General features: G+C 38.6%; 1 non-coding gene across 1 annotated transcript; it reads right to left on the reverse strand.

The window, feature by feature from the left end:
- Positions 1–204: 204 nt before the first annotated feature.
- On the reverse strand, positions 205–308 carry LOC142866147 (small nucleolar RNA U13). Its single transcript, XR_012916207.1, has one exon. It is a non-coding gene; the product is annotated as a small nucleolar RNA U13 (small nucleolar RNA).
- Between the last annotated feature and the right edge of the window lie 14,902 nt (positions 309–15,210).

The following is a 15,210-nucleotide window of genomic DNA, read 5'->3' on the forward strand; positions in this document are numbered from 1 at the left end:
GGCTCCAGTTTGTAAAAGGTATTATCTAACTGAAATATTCCAGGGATAGTTTGACCAATACACATTACCATGGGATGATCAATTCCCTCCGATTCTAGTATCAAGTGGTTCCCAATCTTGGTTTCCCATTGGACACACTTAGGGAGCTTTAAAATACTGTTTCCTAGGCCCTACCCCCACCACCCAGAGTTTCTTTATTTTTCACATCAGATGGGTAGCATGCTGACATCATAACAGGGTTTGAGGGAGACACATCTCACACAGACGTATTAAAACCCAATCATGATGCTTAGGAACTACAAAAGGATCTATCCCCAGAGTTTCTGATACAACTGATCTGGGTTGAAGCCTGGGAAACGAGGTTTGTGAATCACTATACTAATGTGGCTGAAAAATGCACAGCCACACCTCACTACTAACTTACATTTCACCTCATTGTACATTAAAATCCTTAAACTTTTCTTACACGATGTCTGCTAAGCCACACTCTGTATTTTGGCAATCAATTTCTTAGTATTCCCACACCCAATAGTATTTTATTCATATGTCTATTAAATGTCATCTTGCAGATTCAGCCCATTCACCAAACCTGTCAAAATCTGTAGAATCTTAATTCTGGTATCCATTGTGTTTACTATCCCTTTATAAATCTAATGAGCCTGGTTTTCTTTTATAACTTCAGCCAAGTTATTATATTAATAAAAATGTTTTATAGGACAGGGTTAAAGGCAGAACCTTGTGACTTGTTAGTAGAAACTATCATTAACAATACCCAGATCTGTACCCATACCTTTTGGGTGTGTTACATCAATAAACTAATTGATGTAATTGTATAAGTGAGTCCACAGATCTTCATATGTTCCACAAGGACGTCATAAAAAATCTTGCTAAATGCCAGAATAACAGTTACATACATAGTAGATGTTACATTTCACCAGAGTCATCACTCAGCCAACCCTATCAAATAAGTGCATGATGTTAGTATTATACGACTTCTCAGTAAATCCATGTCAACCCCCACTGATCACTGCTAACTCTTCTTTGGATTTATGCATCATCTTTTAATAGCAATTTCTAGAATCATTGTCTAAGATTGACATCAAGCTTGCCAGTTTATGGTTCACGCAATCCAGCATTACTTCCTTTCTAAAACCTGGAATATCATTTCACCATGGGCAAAGACAGAGCCTAATGATATTAATTGATCTCTTGAATCATCCCTTTTTGAAGACACTTTCCTGTTACATGAATAACAGGGATTCCTGTACATGGGTAGCATTCAGAGTCCAACATGTCTTCCTGTACAAGGGTAGAATTCAGAGTCCAACATCTTCTTTAACTTGCCTAATCTGCAGAAGAATCTAGAAATTAATGTATATGATCCTATCTGACGTGTGACTTTCACATCCAAGATAATGTATCCTATTGAGAACTGAGAGTAACCAGAGCAACTAGCCTCTCCTTCCACCCTCACTTTCTGCCATAAAATTGAGTACTACAGACATTAGCAATCATCAAAATACCCCATTGAGGAACCAAAGAAATGCTCCCTTCCCCAGCTTGGCTCAATATTCTTTTCCTTCTTTGTCTAATATATTCACTATCATTGTGTGTATCTAGTAGGGGCTGCCAAAGTGGGAGTCAGGGGTGGGGGGAATCTGTCATCAACTTTTATCTGTGGCCATACTGTAACTTTGAGTGTTTTGCTATTTTACCATTCTCTTTGAGCTAGGAGCAAAGAGAAATCCCACATTATTATTTAGTAGGAGCTGCAATTGAAGAGTCTGGGTAGCAAGCAGAATAAGGAGCAGCAGAATATTCTTTTGTTCTCACACAGCTGCTTGCTTTTTACCTCCATATTTTATACATTTATATCCTGCCTGTAAAATGCTTTCATGTCTCTTTCTCTCCCTCTCTCATGTTCTCTCTCTTTCTTTTCCTCTACTTTCTGTTTCTCAAATATACTGCTGCATTCTATTCTCATGGTGGAGCTGAGTCTCTTAAATTGATCTGAGTTCATTATTTTTGTCAGTTGCATTCCAATTAGATAGCATTTCTTTTTTATTATTTTTGTTGTTGTTTTTATTTCAGCATATTATGAGGGTATAAATGTTTAAGTTACATGTGTTGCCCTCCCCCCCAGTCAGAGCTTCAACTATGTCCATCCCCCAGACGGTGCACACTGCACCCATTAGGTGTGGATGTACCTATGCCCTCCTCCCCCCCCACTTGCCCGACACCTGATGAATGTTACTACTAAATGTTAGATGGCACTTCTTGAGCACACTGGAGAAACAGTTTCGATGGGAAGAGAAATGGAAGTATACTGGAGGAAGTGCATGCTTTTCTAATCACAAGGACCTAAAATCCCATTTTCTCCTAGTAAATCCAAGGCCTGGTAAGTAGAAAGATAGAGATAGATCATTGCCAATTTTCAAATGGATAAAGCAAGGCCAAGAAAGATAAAATTCTTTGCCCAAGGTCACCGACTGTATCAGGAAACCTTGTGAGTTGCAATTTGAAGCAGTGGAGGATAACAGAAATGTCACTCCCCTACTCTGAAGCTCAGTTCACCATGTCCAAAATGAGGAGCTTGGACTAACCAATCCTAAGACCTCCTCTAATTCTAACCTCCTATAACTAAGAAGTTCTCAAGAACCTGCTAATGTCCTGTAAAAGCAAACAGAATAGATTTGGGCTCTAATGATACTTCTACTTTGAGACAGATAGTTTGTAAACCAATATTTATTATTTGCTATGTGCCAGACACTATGCCAGGCACTACACTAGTCCCTTTACATGCATCATCTCATTTAATCACTCCAAAACCCTATGGGAGAAACACTATTATTATTCCCATAAGGAAACTGAGACTTGGAAAGGTTAAATAAATTTTCTAAGATCATACAGCAGATAAATGATAGGTCCAGAATTCAAACCCAGGGCTGTCTGATTCCATATCCTGGTTCTAACCTCTTCTTATCAAAATGATGGTAGAGCACATATTACCATCCTCCCTGAATGACCAAAACTAAGCAGAATGCAAACAGTGGCTGTGTGATGTCATGAAAAGTAAAAACATTGGATTTAGACAGATGTGGTATAACTTCTGACTCTGGTAATAATTAACTCTAACCCTAACTTTCCTGATTTGTAAAATTGGAATGAAAGAACTGATGTCAGGACTAAATCATAGCAAATGATATAAAGATATAAACCACCTGACACTTGGTAAATAACAACAAGAGAGCTCCCTTCCACTGTAAAGCCCTATCAATTAAGCTTGTGAACCAAAGGGTAAATGCAATCACAATTATAATAATTATATTTAGGCTCCACAGGTTGTGTAGTTCTAAAAAGACCACCAAGAGTGTGATAGAAAAGCTGCCTGTTTTTGCAACACAGCATTAGGGCCTGTGCAGCTGGAAGAAAGCAGGTAGGCTACAAGTTTTTTTTTTTCTTAGTCCTTATGTCACATATTCATTCTGCATTTGAAAAATTAATGGGAACAAACCTGAGAAGCCAAAATCAATGTAAGCCAAGGGCAGCATCCCTGCCACTGATTCACCTCCCCAAAGCTGACTCATTTTGACACCCGCTTTCCTGTCATCAAGGAAACAGGATTCTCTGGGTCCTAGGCATATGGTGAGAGTGGCTAGGATCCTCCTATTCAGATGGTGGAAGAAGGGTGCAGAGGGAGAGTGAGACTGCTGAGCCCAGGCTGTGTCAGAAGCCAGAGATGGTGAAATGGAACTGCCAAGTTCCGGCTCTCTGAAAACTTCCTCTCCTAAGGAGGATAAAGAAGAGAACACTAGGGGTGAGTGCTACTAGCTACTAGCTTGCTGAACATTCTCAAGGTAAATAACAAAAATCATAAGATCTTCTTAACCTTTACAAAGCTCCTGAAGCTCACAACAATTCTGTGAAGGAGTCTGGGCAGAGATTATCACCTATTTCACATTTGAGAAATCTGAAGCTCAGAGATGGTATGTAGCTTACCCTAAGTCCCACAGACATTAAAGGATAGAAATAGTATTTGAGCCTGAGTCTGTCTAAATCTTGGAGTTCACTACATCACATGGGAAAACACAAAGTTATGAGGAGTACACCAGTACACAGCCCTATGATCTGTGGCTTCTTGTCAGCATGAGCCATGCGGAGAAATCTACAGAAATGCTGGTGCTGCATTTATAAAGGGAACCAAGAGTAATAAGTTCAGGCTGGGGAAGTAGAAACTTTGATTCCTCACACAGCTAGTCCCCACTATGTTTTGAAGACCCTAATAAACCTGGCAGAATTTGGAAAGAACCAGCAGAGCTAGAGTTAAAGAAAAACCCCTTCCTTAGTAAGAATTGTCTTCTAGGTGAAAATAGAATAAGCAATGAAGAGAGAAGAGATTAGAAAGATGTCTATTCCTATATATTTGGATTTAAAGCAAAATCATATGTTCCTATAAATTTCATGTGAAAACATAAGAAGTCCTCAACTAAATATGTACATGGTCATAATCAGTCTATCAGTTGCCACAATAATTCTGCATAGCAAACCAGACAAACCACCTCCAAACTCAGAAGTTTGAAACAACAATCATTATTTTTTTCACTTGTATGTCACTCACCTAGGTCAGATGCAGATGGGTTTGGCTCGAAGCTGTGGGTTGGGTCTAGGTATGTCACACATATCTCTTATCCTCTTTGAAGTGGCAGGATCCCTTGGGCATGTACTTCTCATGGTGATGGCAGAAGGGCAAGAGGGCAAAGCCACCAGAAAAATCACAATCCAAGTCTCTGCTTTTTCCAGGTCTACTTAGTCATATGGCCAAGCCCAAAGTCAAGAGGTGGGGAACCACACACTCCAACCACCTCTAGGCAAAGCAAATCCCGTGGCCAAGCCCATCATCAATGGGGTAGAAAAGTATATTCCTCCCATAGAGGTTGGGGGGAAGGGTCAAGGGACTGAACAACAATAATGTATCAATCAGTAAAAAATGTGGGTGTAGGGTAGCACGTATTTAACTTAAGAAGGCAGCAGAGTATGTTGGTAAAAATCTTAGGCTATAACATTAGGCATACCTGAGTTCAAATCCTGGCTTTTCCATCTAGTATACTCGTTTTATATGCCCAATCACCATATTTTATGTTCTAATCTTAGGAATGGTGAGAGAGGATATAGTCAAAATTAAGGAGAACATTTGTTGAACTTAAGGTATCACCCCTCAAAAAGACTTAAAATTGCTGTAGCCAAGAAGAATCAACACTTTTATGTGCCAAAGAGTTCTACTTAATTGTCTTAACTTTTTAAACCTTTTCCCAAAAAGAAAATGAATCATTTCCTGTGACAAACCAAAATTATTCTAAAGAGCAGAATTGAGTTTTGGCTCCAGATAAATTGGAATAAGCACATGCTAGACTTTTTCTCTCACTGAAATTAACCATAGAACCTGAACAGAATGCATGAAGCATCTATTCAAGGACTCTGAAAAGTAAATAATAGCAGGGATAGTAAGAAAGGACTCAGAATTTGGTGTATCACCAACCCTGTGGTGAGTTTACCATTTTTTTCCTCCTGTATCACCTTGCCAGAAATCAAGCCATCCAGAAACCCAAAAGTAAGTACTGTGGCACTCACAGAGAAAGCCCCAGAAGCAGCTCTCTAATCATGGCTCAAGGAACAGGAAAGGAAACTCCTAACACTCATAAAATGTAGGGAAACCTCTGATTTTTTTTTTCTTCTTTCTCATTTCTGTTGTGCCCCAGCCTCTGGGTAATCCTTCAGCTGTAGCCATGGCATGGCAGCAGCAGGTATTGGAAGACAGACCACTACCCAGGTCCCAGTCTGGCCACTGGGTAGCACACATGCAGGAAAGATTCAAACAGCACTGCAAAAGTTTTGAGACTAAACTGATATAGAAATCTCAGCACACAGATGTGTTAGAACTCATGGTTTGAACTGAACCACATCAATTGCCTAATAAAAACAAAAAATCAACTTGCTTCATTGGATTTAAACAAGACCCAGAATCTCATATTGTAATATTCAAACTGTCCATGATATAATCCTAAATCCTAGTCCTATAAGGCCTAGGAATTATTTGATAAAGACTTTAAAGAAGCTGTTATACGAATGCTCAAATGAACCATTATGAGTACTTGAAACAAACACAAGAATACAAAGATATCTTCAAAGAAATAAAAGGTATAAAAAAGAACCAAGTGGAAACTTTAGAACTAAAATATACAATAACTGAAATTCTAAAAATCTCAGATGACTCAAAAGCAGAATGGAGAAGAAAGAAGATTCTATGAACTTAAAGATAGAACTAAAGAAATTAGCCTCTCTGCAATGCAGAGAAAAAATATTTAATAAAATAAACAGAGTTTCAGAGATCTGTGAGATGGCAACAAAAGGTTTACCAAGAAAAATAGTAGAGTGCAAAAAATATTTGAAGAAATAATGGCTGAAAACTTCTCAAGTTTGGCAAAATACATCAACCTACAGGCCAGACATGGTGGTTCATGCCTGTAATCCTAGCACTCTGAGAGGCCAAGGTAGGGGAAGCGCTTGAGCTCAGGATTTCCAGAGCAGCCTGAGCAAGAGCAAGACCCCATCTCTACTAAAAATAGAAAGAAATTAATTGGCCAACTAAAAATATATATAAAAAATTAGCCGGGCATGGTGGCACATGCCTGCAGTCCCAGCTACTTGGGAGGCTGAGACAGGAGGATTGCTTGAGCCCAGGAGTTTGAGGTTGCTGTGAGCTAGGCTGACACCAAGACACTCTACCCAAGGGGATGGAGTGAGACTGTCTCACACACACACACACACACACACACAAAAGGACATAAACCTACATATTCAAAAAGCTAAGGGAACCAAGTTCAGATAAATCCAGTTAAATTCATGCCAAGATATAACATATCATATTCAAACTTTTGAAAATTAAAGACAAAGAAAAAAATCCTGAAAGCCAGAGAAAAATAATGCATTGCCTATAGGGGATAATGTTATGAAGGACTGTACATTTCTTCTTAGAAATAGCAAAGACCAGAAGGAAGTGGGAAGTGACATGGCATTTTTAAGGTGCTGAAAGCAAGGAATTGTCATCTCAAATGCTGTATCCAGTGAAAATATTCTATAGGAATGAAAGTAATTTTTTTTAATTCTCAAAGAAAAATAAATTTGTAAGTAGGGGTCCTGCTCTTAATTGTTAAAGAAATTTCTTCAGAAAGAAGGGAAATAACACCAAGAGAAAATGTGGAACCTTAAGAATAAAGAGCAAAAATTCATAAATATTTGGATAGAAAGGAGCAGAAGAAATAGTTGAAGTAACAATGGCTGAGATTTTCCAAGATTAATGACAGACACCAAGCCACAGACTCAAGACGTTCAGAAAACACCAAGCAGGATAAACACTATAAAATCTACAACTCAGCATATTATATTCAAATGGAGGAAAACCAAAGACAGGGGGAAAATTTTGAAAGAAATCAAGAGGAACAAGGATAGGAATTACATTGACTTCTCATCAGAAGCCAGGCAAGCAAGAAGATAGTAGAGTGAAATATTGAAAGTATTAAAAGAAAAACAAAACACCTAGAATCCTGTAATCAACAAAATTACCTTTCAAAACACTCTCAGACATCTCAATCCAACTCCTATGACTGGGCAAATGTGTGCTCTGGGATATAAGGACTGTGAGTAATGGCCAAAAATATGCTGACTAAACTTCGAAACACTTCAGGACCCAAATAGCCATGCTATGAGACTCCCCTAAGGGAGCATAATGCAGGAAAGAGAAACCTATGTCCCTTCTGACTTTGCAGTTGACTGCCAAGGTCTCATTGCTCCACGAGGATTGAGAACATCAATAGCCAGGACAATCATCAGGACACAGCAGCCTGGCAAGGCAGCAGCTCAGAGCGTCTGGGGCACAGTATCTGCAGCAGTGGTGGTGGTCTGGCTAATTCAAAGCTCATATAAGATAACCCCTGGGAACTCCCATAAATACTTTGGCAGGGTATTTTTGAGAGAGACATGCTTAAAATTACTGTGTGAGCAGATAGGGCCAGAGCCAGGGTCAGTTAGTTACACCCATAAATCAGACAGGCTAGCACAATGAAATGTGATACAAAAATAACCTTCACACTAGAGTGACTATACTACCATTATTTACTCTCTGACAATAGCATTTATTTTCTTGATGCCATTAACTGACTTACTAGTATTAAAAACCTAATAATTAAAATGACAAACTCACATAGACAAGTCAATTAAAGTCTTCTTTGGCTAATCAATTTCCTTTTCAATGCATGTTACTGCACTTCTAGAAAACCTTCTTCCACTTGGGCATATTTAGTGAGCATGTTCATCATCAGTTCCAGTACAGAAATGACACATTGCAATGGGAGTCCTACAACCACATACAAACCCAAGGAAAGGAAACATCAAAAATGTGATAAATCTCTGCAAGCAGATCTAAGAAAAAAAAATGTGATAAATATAGAACCCAACGATGTCACAGGAGATGTCAGTCATCTCTTTGGCTAGCTTCTCAGAGATAAGAAAGCCCTCCCCCAAATACTTTCAATATGATTAGATCAAAGTCATTTTTCTTTTTTTTCTTTTTCTTTCAGCATTTTATGGGGGTACAAATGTTAAGGTTATGTATATTGCCCATGCCCCCCTCCCCCCTCGAGTCAGAGCTTCAAGTGTCTCCATCTCCCAGATGGTGCGCATCGCACTCACTATGTATGAATATACCCATCCCCTCCTCCCCCTCCCATTTATAGCAAAGTCATTTTACTAAAAGACCATATACAATCGGCCCTCTGTATCCATAGGTTTCTGCATTTGTGGATTCAAACAATCGCTGATAGAAAATACTTGAGAAAAAAATTGCACATGTACTACATATGTGAATACTTTTCTTTGTTATCATTTCCTAAACAATACAGTATAACAAATATGTACATAGAATTTACATTGTATTAGTATTATAAGTAATCTAGAGATGATTTAAAGCATACAGGAAGATGTGCATAGTTTATATGCAAAGACCACTCCATTTTATATCAAGAACTTGAGCATCTACAGATTTTGGTATTTATAGGAGGTCCCGGAACCCATTACTCATAAATACCAAGGGACAATTATATTCCACTTTGGGCCATACTTCAGGAATACCAGAGTCCAGGCAAGCATATAGGAGCTAAAAGGAATAATGGCCAACATTTAACACATATTGAGGAATTATTATGAGCCAGACAGATATCATTCTAAGTATTTATATGTAATAAAACATCCAATACTCCCAAAATCCCTATTAGGAAAGCACTTCTTATCCCTGTTTTGCAGTTGAGTGAATTAAGGTTCAGAAAGTTTACATACTGAGTGCCAAAGCCAGTGTTCCAACCCAGGAAATCTGATGTCAGAGCTAAAGCTCCTAACTTTGAGTGCTTTCTATACACATCTAATGCTGGCATCCCACCTCTGGCTTCCCAGAGTCCCCCAGAGTGGTACTGCACCACAGCCTACACTCTTCCAGGCAATCTTCATACAACATGGAAAGTAAGCTAAATAAAATGTACCTGTTAGTGAACTTGTCTTTCCAGCCCACTCTTCAGTGGGCAAATACATAGGTTGTTTGATTGGAAATATATGCTCTTTCACCCTAAGTAAATGAATGGATAGCATAATAATTCTTTCAGCACCAGTTTAAAGTACTTAATCTGGCTCATAGGACAAAAGTGCTGTGCCCCACAACTGGATATGATCCTTGTGACTAGATGTTATAAGCTGGTTCTCCAACATAAAGATTTCTCTTACCAAGTTATCCATATTCTCTACTCTAATCCAAGGTTCAGTCAGTCTCACAAGGAAATAGGCCATGAAGGGTAAATAAATCTCGAAGATAAATTTTAACCAATTCTTAAATTGTTTCTTCTAAGCCAGGCATGGTGGCTCATGCCTGTAATCCTAGCACTCTGGGAGACCGAGGTGGGAGGATCACTTGAGGCCAGGAGTTCAAGATCCACCTGAGCAAGAGTGAGACCCTGTCTCTACAGAAAACAGAAAAATTAGCCTGGCATGGTGGCGCATGCCTGTAGTCCCAGCTACTCAGGAGGCTGAGGCAGGAGAATCACTGGAGCCCAGGAGTTCGAGGTTGCATTAAGCTATGATGACACCACTGCACTCTAGCCCAGGTGACAGAGTGAGACCCTGTCTCAAAACAAAAATTTTTTCTTCTATTTATCTTGCTTTATATCATTTTATATTGTACACCTGAGGATCTAACCATTTTTCATTTTCTGTTTTGAACAGATAGACCTAACTTAGAATCCCAGCTCTGCAATTTCGTAGCTCCATGAGTGAACTTGGGAAAATTACTTCATCTTTCTATGACTCAGTTTTCTCAGTTCTAAAGTGGGTACACAGATCTCTCACCACAAGGGATTTCATGAAAAAAATGAGGATATATGTAAAAACATTTGGCAAAAAGATGCAAAATAATATATTATCATTTTGTTTAAAATTGTATAAATTCTCAGAATTATAAATAGTTGAAATAAAATATGACAATAAAATAATCTTATAAATCCAAGGAGACGGTATCTTTGATAGATTACAGTTTCCAGTTGTCTATATATGACTCTCCACTGCTCAATATAAATGATCTATTATATATGGCCTGTGATTTTCTTGGCATTCAAAAAAAGCCAGAGCTCAACCAAACTACAAGCACAATCTCTAGTAATTACACAGATAATTTCAGTCTGCATAAGTCCACTTTCTAGAATCCACCATTTTAACCAATGCCTAAACTAAATATTCAGTCTTCTTTAAGAACAATCTAAGGCTAAGTTATTGGCCCAAATTTTCAAAGAGTAGGTTCAAGTGTCAATTAAAATAGACCATAGGGAATCATTAGTGGCCCATTTAACTGCTCCAGAGTGCCTCAAAACATATTATTAATCTTTCTCTCACCCTAGGACATTCAGGAATGCCAGAGTCCAGACCAGCATACAGAAATGCACTTCCAAAAAAAGGAAAATTCAAAGTGAGAAATTACAGAAGGAAACTGAATCCACCAGACAAATTCTCAGCAAGAAATTAACATATGCTGCATTCACAAAAAGAATAAAACAATTCACTCCTCCAAATATCCACATTTTCAATTAAACCTTTATTAAATATTGAGATCAGTTGAGTTCCCATCAATATTACACATGTCCTGCAATATTGTAATCATACATATTTCATTAACCACATATCCATAGCTTTCTAATAACATTTCCATTTGGACTTCCTGTCATAGGGGCTTATATTAGCATATAGGCACTTGGAGTCCATAAGGAAGGGAAGGAAAAATATAATAACCTAAATGTTCTTTCATTCTACCTGTCAGCAGGAACTTCGGCTTGAGATATATAATTGAAAAGCAATGCCTGCCTGAAATACTGCATTAGACAAGAAAAAAATGCAGTGGCAGATTCAGAACAGAGAAAAGAAAGCATAACATATTGTTTATCACAGGTAATTATAGGTTTTCAATATTTTCTCATCCATTAGTTATCATTTCACCAAATTCCCTGTCTTCGTTTGCATAGAAGAAAGAGTTCTGACATTCACTTCTGCAAAATACTCATTATCTGGTAGAATGCTGAAATCTAGAGCACAGACACAGTAAGAGGCACAGACAGGCAGCCATCAAGTTACAAACCAATGACTCACAGTGCTCTGTTATTTACTTGCTTAATTTCCAACACTTGCCTCTCAAGCTATCTCTTCAATTTGAACAGATGCTGCATGCACTTAACCTTCATCTTTATTTTTTTCTCAACCATTTTTCAGGTCATGCTTGTCTTAACTTGACCAAGTAGAGCAGGACAGGGTCACTGTGAAATGTCAGTGCCAAAATAAATTTGCTAAAGCGAAACCAGAGATAGGACAGGATTTGTTTGCTTGGAGAGCATAGGCAGGCTGCCACAATCTGGCCTTTGAGCTAAAGAGAATTGGGAACAGAGCTAGGATCAAATGTAGGGTCATCTCCAGCAGGGGATAACAGATCCAAGTGGATGAATAAGAGAGTCAACATCCATGGGCAAAACTGAGGCCAAAGCTATCAAAGGCCTGACAACAAGGGTGGATACAGACAAATCTTTATGGGCAGCATTTACTTGTTATCAGGCAGCTTTTGAAGGGCCAGGACCCCAATCCCTTAAATATACCTGTATCAGTATGAAGAGCACAAATCTCTGTGTACATTAAACTCCTCCCATGATGCTTAGCAAGGGCAGTTTCTTGGTGGTCTGAATCACAACTACCATAAAGAAAAGTAGGCACAACCACGTAAATTTTGAGCAGATGAACTTGGCTTGCAAGTATCCTCCTTGTACTTATCTGTCTCCTCTCCCCTGTAGGAGTCTCCTACTCAAGTGGGCAGTAGGAGTGCCCTACTCTTCTCCCCTTGCTCAAGTGCCCTACTGCCCCAACCCCACATGAGTGCTTAGAAATCATCTAAATGTTGTGCTAGCATACAAATCCACAATCTTTGATATGCAATTCTAAAATACAAAGGACATTGAATTAGAAATATTTTTATAACTCATTTGGTATCAAAATCTGACATGAACAATTATGAGGTTATTTATAGTCTTTATCTTGCTTAGAGTGAATACTTACACATTTTGTTGTAAAAATATTACTGCATTTGATTATGAAGCACTGCCTCACATTCCATTGAGGATATCATAAAATCTATAATATACACATTGGATTACCTTACTAAAATCTGAAAATCTCTGAATTCCAAAACACAATTGGCCCAAAGGACCATATAAGTGATCATACCTGTATTAAAAGCAGTTGTCTCTGAGTGCTGGAATCATACATTTTGTTTCTTTAAACTTTGCTATATTTTCAATACTTTCCATATAGTACATATATTATTTTTATTATAAAAATATAATAATATTAATAATCACCTATACATCACAGATATGGCAGGACATCTACCTACTCATATTCTTTTAACAGTTAATCCATTGCATACACCTTAAAGAAATAAAATGTAAGTCTCTAAAACTTTTACCCTAAATAAGGCTTTTCACCAATAGCAACTTTCTTCCATTTTAATTATTCCAAATGAAGATGGACTATTACAGCTGAATTTTTCTCCCCCAAGCCATGTGTTTTCTTTAAGGAATAACTTGAAGCCACCATACATGTTTAGAGGGAATTCATTCATCTGGTGGCAATGCTTTTCAAACTTTTCTGCCAAAGCAGAAGAGAATGAACAGACAACCCCAGGGGCCTGAGGGCATAACCCATGGTTGCTTGGTTCTCCATTATAACCTAGGTGCTCAACTTTTGGTCTGGCAGGAATGCATAAATGAGTGAAAGAAAATAAGCAAGCTAATAACTAATTTTCTTTATGGAACATTGTTTAAAAACAACCCTGCTAATGATACTTTAACGATCAAAGAAACTCCTCAGGAACATACACACCTTATTTACATGTCTCCCTGGGAGTTCTTCAGTAAGTCCCAGAGCAGGATTTTTTTCAGTGGTCAACCTAGCATTTCCCAGATGGCCTAGAACTTTTCAAGCAGAAGTGATGAGGAGCATATAGGAAAGGGAATATCAAATGGCTTGAGTCTTTTTATATCTATCCCTGAAGCCAAGTCAATCCTTAAAGATTAGAAGCCCAGAGTAAAGTCATAGAGCTGAGCCTGGCCTGCCTGGGAGAGGGGTATATGTGGATTTGTAAACTTTGGATTTTCAACTATTCAAATTAGCCTGAAACCAAAGACTCTGGACTTGAAAGAAACAGGATAAACCTAAAAGTAATAAGTCTCCATGCAAGTAAAACTCAGAACTGAAACTAACATGATTTCTTCCTTCCATTATATCTGGAATTTTAGCAAGTCTGTTGAAAAATAGAACGGCCTAGGTCAATTAGATTCTTTATTGACAAGGCTGCTTTAAGGCAATCTGAAAGTGGGATTAAGAAAGAGCTGCTTCTCCTTACAGGTAGGGAAAGCTTGCTTCTGCCAATTCTTTTTCAACTATAGTGGAACAGGAATCAGATGCATCTTGTGGGCTATAAGGCTCATCAAGGAAGTGTCTTTCACTGAACCCCGACTATGTCCTGGAGTCCTAGACAAAGCACTTTTCAGCATATTACTCCTCTGCTTGGAGGCACTGCTCTTTATGTTCAGGGTCTAGCTTCTGAAGTAGGCAGAGCTATCGGGAAAGGTAGCAGAGATCTGTCAGAGGTCTGGAAAAGATCCTCCTTCTCATTCACTCATTCATTCAAAAACATGTATCGAGAGCCTACCACTGTTCCAGGCTCTTGCCTGGGAGATACAAAGCTGAGCCTAGTGAGAGAAGAACACAGAAAAAGGACCACTTGTTTGTTGTGATTTGATCTCAAAATATAATAGAAAGGAACTAAACTGTCCCATCTCACTCCTGTTCCTGACCTCACCTCCAGCTAGCAGATGCCTAAACATCCAATGTTAGTACTTCATGTCATTAGCTAAAGGTCAGGTTCCCTGCTGCAGTGGCCCTCTGAGCTGCATCAGTCATTTCGCCATCATGTTACAGTAGTTACCCATCCTCTCTGAGAGCAGGATTTGATAAGAGTGGAATAGAAGAAAGTTGAAGGGATTTGGGAACCTATCTAGGAGTATAAAGCAGTGGGGAAAGGAGGACCCTCTGCCCCACGAAAGGGAAAAAGGAATGAAGGCAGCAGTTGGGAGTGAAAGACACCAAGAAAAAACTGCTAGTTTTAACAATTTTGCAAGAGTTGACTTAGCAATAGAGGCAAGAGCCAGGAAATGGGTTGGGGCAGCAGAACACCTGAGCCAGGGGTACCTATAGGGGAAAGGAGACAGATGAGTACATGGAAGATACTGAAAGCCAAGTTCATCTGCTCAAAATTCACATGGTTGCTCCTACTTTTCTTTATGGTAACTGTTATACAGACTACCAAGAAACTGTCCTTGCCAAAATCTCTTTTCTAGTCTGAAGACCAGTTGGAACTGTGTGATTATTAAAACAGGAGGGCACATGGAGTATAACTCTCGCCCTTTAATGAAATCAAGGCCACAAATAATGTCTATAAAGGACTTCCTGCAAAGATTAGTGTAAAACATAAAGTGTCACTATGGTCATAAATTTGTGTCATTATAGAAGAGATTAATTCAT

The sequence above is a fragment of the Microcebus murinus genome, chromosome X (genome assembly GCF_040939455.1).
Source record: "Microcebus murinus isolate Inina chromosome X, M.murinus_Inina_mat1.0, whole genome shotgun sequence".
NCBI classification, from domain to species: Eukaryota; Metazoa; Chordata; class Mammalia; order Primates; family Cheirogaleidae; genus Microcebus; species Microcebus murinus.